The 6603-nt window shown below is 44.8% G+C and overlaps 1 long non-coding RNA gene across 10 annotated transcripts; it reads left to right on the top strand.

Moving 5' to 3' along the window:
- Positions 1-1669: 1669 nt before the first annotated feature.
- LOC142946000 (uncharacterized) lies at positions 1670-4998 on the top strand. 10 transcript variants are annotated; one of them, XR_012952976.1, is made up of 5 exons: positions 1670-1720; positions 1858-1938; positions 3913-4033; positions 4252-4305; positions 4429-4998. It is a non-coding gene; the product is annotated as an uncharacterized LOC142946000 (long non-coding RNA). The 10 variants fall into 10 exon arrangements; XR_012952973.1 differs by having other exon boundaries at positions 1691-1720; positions 3657-4033; XR_012952971.1 differs by having other exon boundaries at positions 1694-1720; positions 1876-1938; positions 3376-4033.
- The last annotated feature ends 1605 nt before the right edge of the window (positions 4999-6603 follow it).

Below are 6603 nucleotides of genomic sequence, written 5' to 3'. Positions count from 1 at the left end.
GACCAACACGACGGCGTCGCCGCCACTTGCTCCGGTTCACTTGGGAATGGATCCAGCAGTATCTACGGCGGTCTCAGAGCCCCGGGTGGGGGAGCCTGAACGTTACGCTGGGGATTCTGAGGGTTGCAACGCATTCCTGACAAACTGTTCCATCCTGTTTGCGTTGCAGCCCCGCACCTTCGCGTCAGAGGACGCCAGGGTGGCGTTTACCATCAACAACCTAATGGGGAGAGCTCACCTGTGGGGAACAGCGGAATGGGATCGTCGTACTCCTGCCTGTGCTTCCTTCCAGTCCTTCTCCGCCGAACTACACAAGGTTTTCGGACTGGTGTCCAGAGGACCGGACGTCACCGGAGGGCTAATGGGGCTCCAGCAGGGCCACCGATCTGTCATGGACTACGCCATTGATTTCCGGACTCGGGCACGATTAAGCTCATGGAACATGGACGCCCAGTGTGACGCGTATCTACTCGGGTTAGTGGATTACGTCAAAGATGAACTCATCGCGTTCGAGCTACCCACATCCCTGGACGGACTTATCGAGGCAACCTCCAGAGTGGATCGCCGCATCCAGGTCAGGCGGCTGACAAGGCGCCGGGAACAGTCAAGCCAGGCAGGTCATGTTTGCTCACAATTGCCCATTAAAAGCCCGGGCTCGCCAGTAAAGACGGAAGTACTGGTGAGCAGAGCAGTTTCCCGACCCTCCGCCTGTCAACGACCACTTTTCCACGCCCAACTACTATTAACCGGGGGCTCCCATACTATTTCCACCTTCCTGGATTCTGGAGCAGATGTGTCCATTATGAACGAGGACCTCTTTACACAGTTGGGGATCGACCGGATACCTCTTCCAGCGCCCTGGACGGTCATCTTCTGGGCACAGTGACGCATCAAACCGTTCCAGTACACATGCTGCTGTCCGGCAACCATCACGAGACCATCAGCTTCCACATCTTGCAAACCCCTCGCATCCCCCTCATTCTGGGATACCCCTGGCTGCGTCGACATAATCCGCACATCGACTGGACTACGGGGGCTTTTCGGGGTTGGAACCAGATTCATTGCCAATACTATTGTTAGACATGTTGGAGTGTTTTGTGAAATTGTGAATGCCCTCTACACGGAAGGCCCTGGTTATTAGGTGTTAACAAGCACCAGTCTGCTGCTCAGCAAAACGACGAAAAACAAAAGTGTAACCGAGAGAGGCAAAGGACTCTGTCTCTTGTAAGATGTCGCTTGCTGCACGTGCAGTTACGACATACACACACACGTTAGCGGGGCCTGTAGGTACTTTCCGGGGGACAGAACAGGGTGACGTGATGATTTCACATCCTTACACAGAGTTTCACACAGGATGCAACACCTGCTGATGTTTGCATTCTGCATTAACCCTTTAGCTTGTCAACCACATGTATGAGAATACCCTGGTATTAATCTTACGCTGGGCAAAAAGGTGTATTATGTTTTATATCATGTATTGTTTGTATTATCCTGTATCCCTGTAACCTGTTGGAACATACGCTGATGTATATGTATCTGAATGTTATCAACCAGTGAGCAAGGGGTGTCATACGTCATGACTAAATTTAAGGGGGGTTACCATGTCCATGGCATGACCCACAGAGGCACCAAGAAAGGAAGGGAGGGGGGGAGGGATGTGAGAGTATAAATATTCTCGGTTTTCAAGAATCGAGGAAGTAGTTGGGGAGAAGTCCACCAGGTCTGTACCTGCGCGGGGTTAAACTTTAAATTCTTTAAAATTTAAAATTTGTTAATTGATTTTTCTCTGTATTTGGACCAAGATAATAAACTTTGAATTGGACAGAAATAAATAAGTAACAATTTAACTTTTTTCAGCTGACTCTTTTTCTGCAGCTCTTTTGGGAACTCAGAGAGAAGAGGTCTCCTCTAAGGGGGGGGGATCTTCCAGCCCCTGTGGTAAGTTGAAGGACTTCCAGCACGGCACACGACTGATGCATACTTTATGCACACACCTACAAATACTAACATCCGTTTCTATAGTAGAGAGACTCGGGGAAGACCCGCTTCAAACCGGTCCCAAAGAACGACCGTGAGTTTGAAAGAGCTTTAGAACTGTTGGGCTCTGAGCAGGGAAATACAATTTTTAAAGATTTTGTAAAACCGACTGCTATTCGAGCGACAGATTATACTATTTAGTATATCAATGTTTGGCGATTCGGAAAATAAAATAAACGAGCTATCGATTGTGCTTTTGTTGGTGATTTATTACTATTTAGGGCAGGGGTCACCAACCTTTTTGAAACTGAGAGCTACTTCAAGGGTACTGAGTAGTACGAAGGGCTACTTATTTGATACAAACTTCCTGAATAACAAAATTGCACAGATCACCTTTTATTTATAATATATGTGAAGAGACTGTTTGATCACATGTCAGTTAATTATTCCTCACAATAATTATTAATAATGATTTCCACAACAATGATGGTATAGCTACACATACATATTTAAACATGCAACTGTTAATCTGTTTCAACATTTGAAAGTCGGAGGTATCACATCTCTGATATTTTTGTATCATCACATGATCGAAGACGGTTACTTTTGCACATAGCGCCTGCTGGTGAATGATGCAGTGGTAATGTAGACATTTTGCGAAGTCTGGGTCACCTTTGCATTGCGCAATGAAGCCTGCATGCCGGCCCGTCATCGCGGGAGCCTCGTCTGTTGTCACCGACACCAGCTTTTCCAACGGTACCTTTGTCTCCACGAAGAAACTAGTAAAAAGTCTCGTCTATAGCCGAGCGGAGGATCCAACCCTCCGAGGCGCGCGAGCGTCTTCGGGCGCCCACGTTCAAACCTCTAGTCTGGGCCTTTTCGATCGGATTACCCCGCGGCCTGTTCCGAGGATTTACGGACCTGACGACGGGGTGCGCTCGCGGCGCGCATCTGGCGCCAACGGGAAGCGCCCGCCATTCGGAACCTGAAAACCTAGTGCGGCGGCCTCGTCCTGGCTGTCCGCCGTGCGCCTCCGGGTACCCAACTCTCTTATGACAAGAAATATTGTCATTTTAAAATCTACACTAATGCAAGCGTTTTTGATTAAAAATGAACAGCAACTACAATTTTAGACGGAGCTCCAATGGTGACTAGTGCTATTTTTTAGAACATGTCTCGCGGGCGACTCACGTGGTCCCTGCGGGCGACAGGGTGCTCGCGGGCACCGTGTTGGCTACCTCTGATTTAGGGGAATTGGCTACCGGTATAAGTTTCTCTTAAGCGGAGGCTATCGAGGCAAATTAGGGGAAAGTGTGCGGGAGCCACTCTCCCTCAGGTCAGGTGAGTGAGTCATATAGAGAGAGAACTGAACCTCTGCCTCTCTCCCCCTTCTCGCAGTCCCTTACTGCACCAGGGGCGCTCACAGGGGGCGACCGGACATCGGGGCACGAGTCCCGTGGATCCGTGTTCACCACGGCGGCAGCTCGGGTTTGTCCGTCGCCGGCGAGGTCTTCTCAGTTCGCGCACACACTACTGAGGGATCCTCGTTTCACTTCTGTTCGTTTCAAACAGAAGGCCTCTTATTTTTATTTTTAATCAAAAAAAATTAAAAAATTACAAAATTAATTTATTTTTTATTTTTTTATTAATTAACTTTTCTTTTTTTTTTTTTTTTTAAGCGTGCGGCGCCCGTGGCGCTACACTATTTCTGTAAAAGTGAAACTTAGCTTGCAGTGGGCGAGGTGACACCTGGAGTATATAAAGCATGTAGGGGTGTGTCACCTCATGTTTTTGAATTCATCACCTGTACTGCAGCTCATCATCCATTAACATCACAGGTAAGATCAGAAACTACGACTCACTGGAAAATGGTTTATAATGTAGACTTGTTTTCAACTCTTCCTTGAGCCTTTCTGCTCTATAATGTACTTTTAGAACAGCGATGGCAGCAGCAGCCTTGTCAAGCAGCAGAGGAGTGGCTGGTGGCCTGTACATCCTCTTCTCTCTGCTGTGTCTGGTTTGCCTCGCAAGTTCATGGATACACGACGAGAAACTGGTAAATAAATTGCTGCTTAACCTCCCATTGCTGTAGAAAACAATTCCGCATTTATTTGCAAGTCGTCATTGTGATTCACCACAAGCAAACTTCCTGTTGAAATGTTCTTAGTTTTCCCATCTGCAGTCGTATGCGCAGATATGTTAGAGCTGCTGTCATGCTTCGGCTGTTCTGTCCACAAATGTAACTGCATGTTGATTCTCACGCTGTGTTTGCAGAAAAATCTCAAAGAAGACGTTCAGAAAGTAGAACAACACTTGGACAATTTGAAGGTGAGTCAGTTAGTAAGTTTACGTGTTGGTTGACTTCATGCACTGCAGGACACAACGTAATGTAACAACATAGCAAACTGAGATGGTGCCATGTCACGAATTGATTTTAATTTTCCCCAATAGGCACAAAAGGCCACCCTTTTAGAGGTCATAAGTAAATCTGTGAGCTATGTTGAAGCAATGATTGCATTGCATACATTGGAAATCTCAGAAGAATCATCTGAAGACTTTCTGCCACTGAAGGAACATCTGGAGAGTCTCAAAAGAAGTGTGGAGAAACTCAAGACTTATGTAGATGAGAAGAATGAGTTGTTGGATGCAAAAATAGCTGACATTGAACTGATGCATGGAAAAACAAAGAAATGTCTCCAAGCCCTTGAAGAGCATCAAGCTGAATTGTAATGTCCATGTCATTCAGTGTCTCTACTGTATCTCTGATTTTGCATCTATTGTATCTCTTCGGTTTTTCTTTCTTATTGTGTTTCTTTGCACTGGCCTTTAAATCATGAATTCATTTTTCCTTTTTCATTATACAATTTGTGAAGTAGAAACAATGTTCAGACAAGATGACACAACATAAGCACTTCTAAATAATTTGACTTCTGCTTGGCTCAAATATTAAGAAGGGTAACCCAAGTCATTTGTTTTTGTATTCCTGAGCAATACTTTCTGATAATAAATGGTGTAATTGAATTATCGCATCATTTTTCTTCCTTTCTTGCAACTCTGTAATATCAGGTCCAGACTTCTGATGCAGGTTTGTTTTATGTAGAATTGGTGCCAGAGCTGATGAGGCCCAGAACATAGCAGCCAAGAGATAAGGATGGTTAAAAAAAAAAACTTGCAGAACTGTTCTGTCCTACATCTTGTCTTGTTTCTCAGTTGTTAATCTGAATTAATCGGTCAGTTAAGAGTTGGGCTGTGGGCAAGGTGACACCAGTGGCCTTTCTCATTTCCCAGTTTGTACATCCTCGATTCCTTTCCTTGCCTCACAGACATCAATTAAATATGACGTGTGTCACAACTGCATCAGCTGTCCATGTTTTGTTTTACTGCTATTTTTTATGATCTCTGTCAGATGAGCAGAACAGTGTTTAGAGAACTTGTGTTTACTTTTAGCTGCTTTTTGCACTTGTACCCATTATGTTGAGTTGGGTGTAGCCTTCATTCAAGATGAAAACACAAGTCATTTGCAGGTGAAATGTCAAAGAGGAATACGGTTAGAGCAGCGGAAGGTGAAGAGCTGATAGTTTGATCCAGTATTTGATCATCATAAATAAGTACACCATAGGAATACAAAAGGAACAGTAGCATTCGTTTCCTCGCTTATAGCTCCGATAAAGCCTCCTCGCTCCTCAGTGAATCCTAAATGCTACAACTCTCGTGGCTTGCTTGCCTGCTGCTGATCAAAGTGAAGGGGCCACTTTCTTCCTGTAAAGAGAGTCAATATAATTCCTTACTTCCACCCATGTACTGTATGTATGCATACATACTGCATCACCTCTGCTACTGGCACCTCAAGAGTTCTCAGTATTTTTAATTTAGTTATATAAATTCAATTAATTACCATTATCATTATTATCATTGATTGGAAAGCTGCAGTTTCAGTATTGGTTGACCTACAGGAGTGCAGCTGGACCCACAATAAAGGCAGATCCAACCTCCATTCCAAGAGCACCCCCCCCCCCCCCCCCCCCCCCCCCCCCCCACCCCCCTTTTTTTATGTACTGTTTAATTTCCTCAGTACAGTACTTGTACCTCCCTTAGCATGACGTGGAAAGAGGAAGATTTTGAATGATGGTCAGACACTTAAGGGAACTAAAACAATTAAAAGTTTCCATCATACATTAAAAAGAAACATTTCCCCAAATTACTTCAAAACACGTACTCTCCCACTGCCCATGTAGACACAAGGCTACAGGCGACTACAAAGAATTCCACCCCACATCAGCCTCATGCCAACTCACAAACTACTACAGATGATATAATCCAACACTGACCCCTGGTGTTCATAGTAAAGAATGCATGTTCCCTGAAAACAAAGGCCAAAAAATCTGTGATGTTCATGATTTAAGCAATAGTATTGGAATGCAAAAGCATGTACACTAAACCAAGCACACTGGACACCAAGAATTGGAACCAATCAAGATTTAAAACCCATCTCAAAAGAAAGACGATAGATAGACAGAGCTTCAGTGAGTTGAGAATAAATATGAAGGACAGCTGCATGTTTTCTTAGGCCTTTCTAAGTGTCCCAAAACATGGTGGAAAGCAACTTTGACAGAATCTTTGTCTATA

This window comes from Anarhichas minor, unplaced genomic scaffold, assembly GCF_050575085.1.
Source record: "Anarhichas minor isolate MPS153535 unplaced genomic scaffold, ASM5057508v1 ptg000009l, whole genome shotgun sequence".
Taxonomy (NCBI): domain Eukaryota; kingdom Metazoa; phylum Chordata; class Actinopteri; order Perciformes; family Anarhichadidae; genus Anarhichas; species Anarhichas minor.
This window is presented reverse-complemented; position numbering and strand designations above follow the sequence as displayed.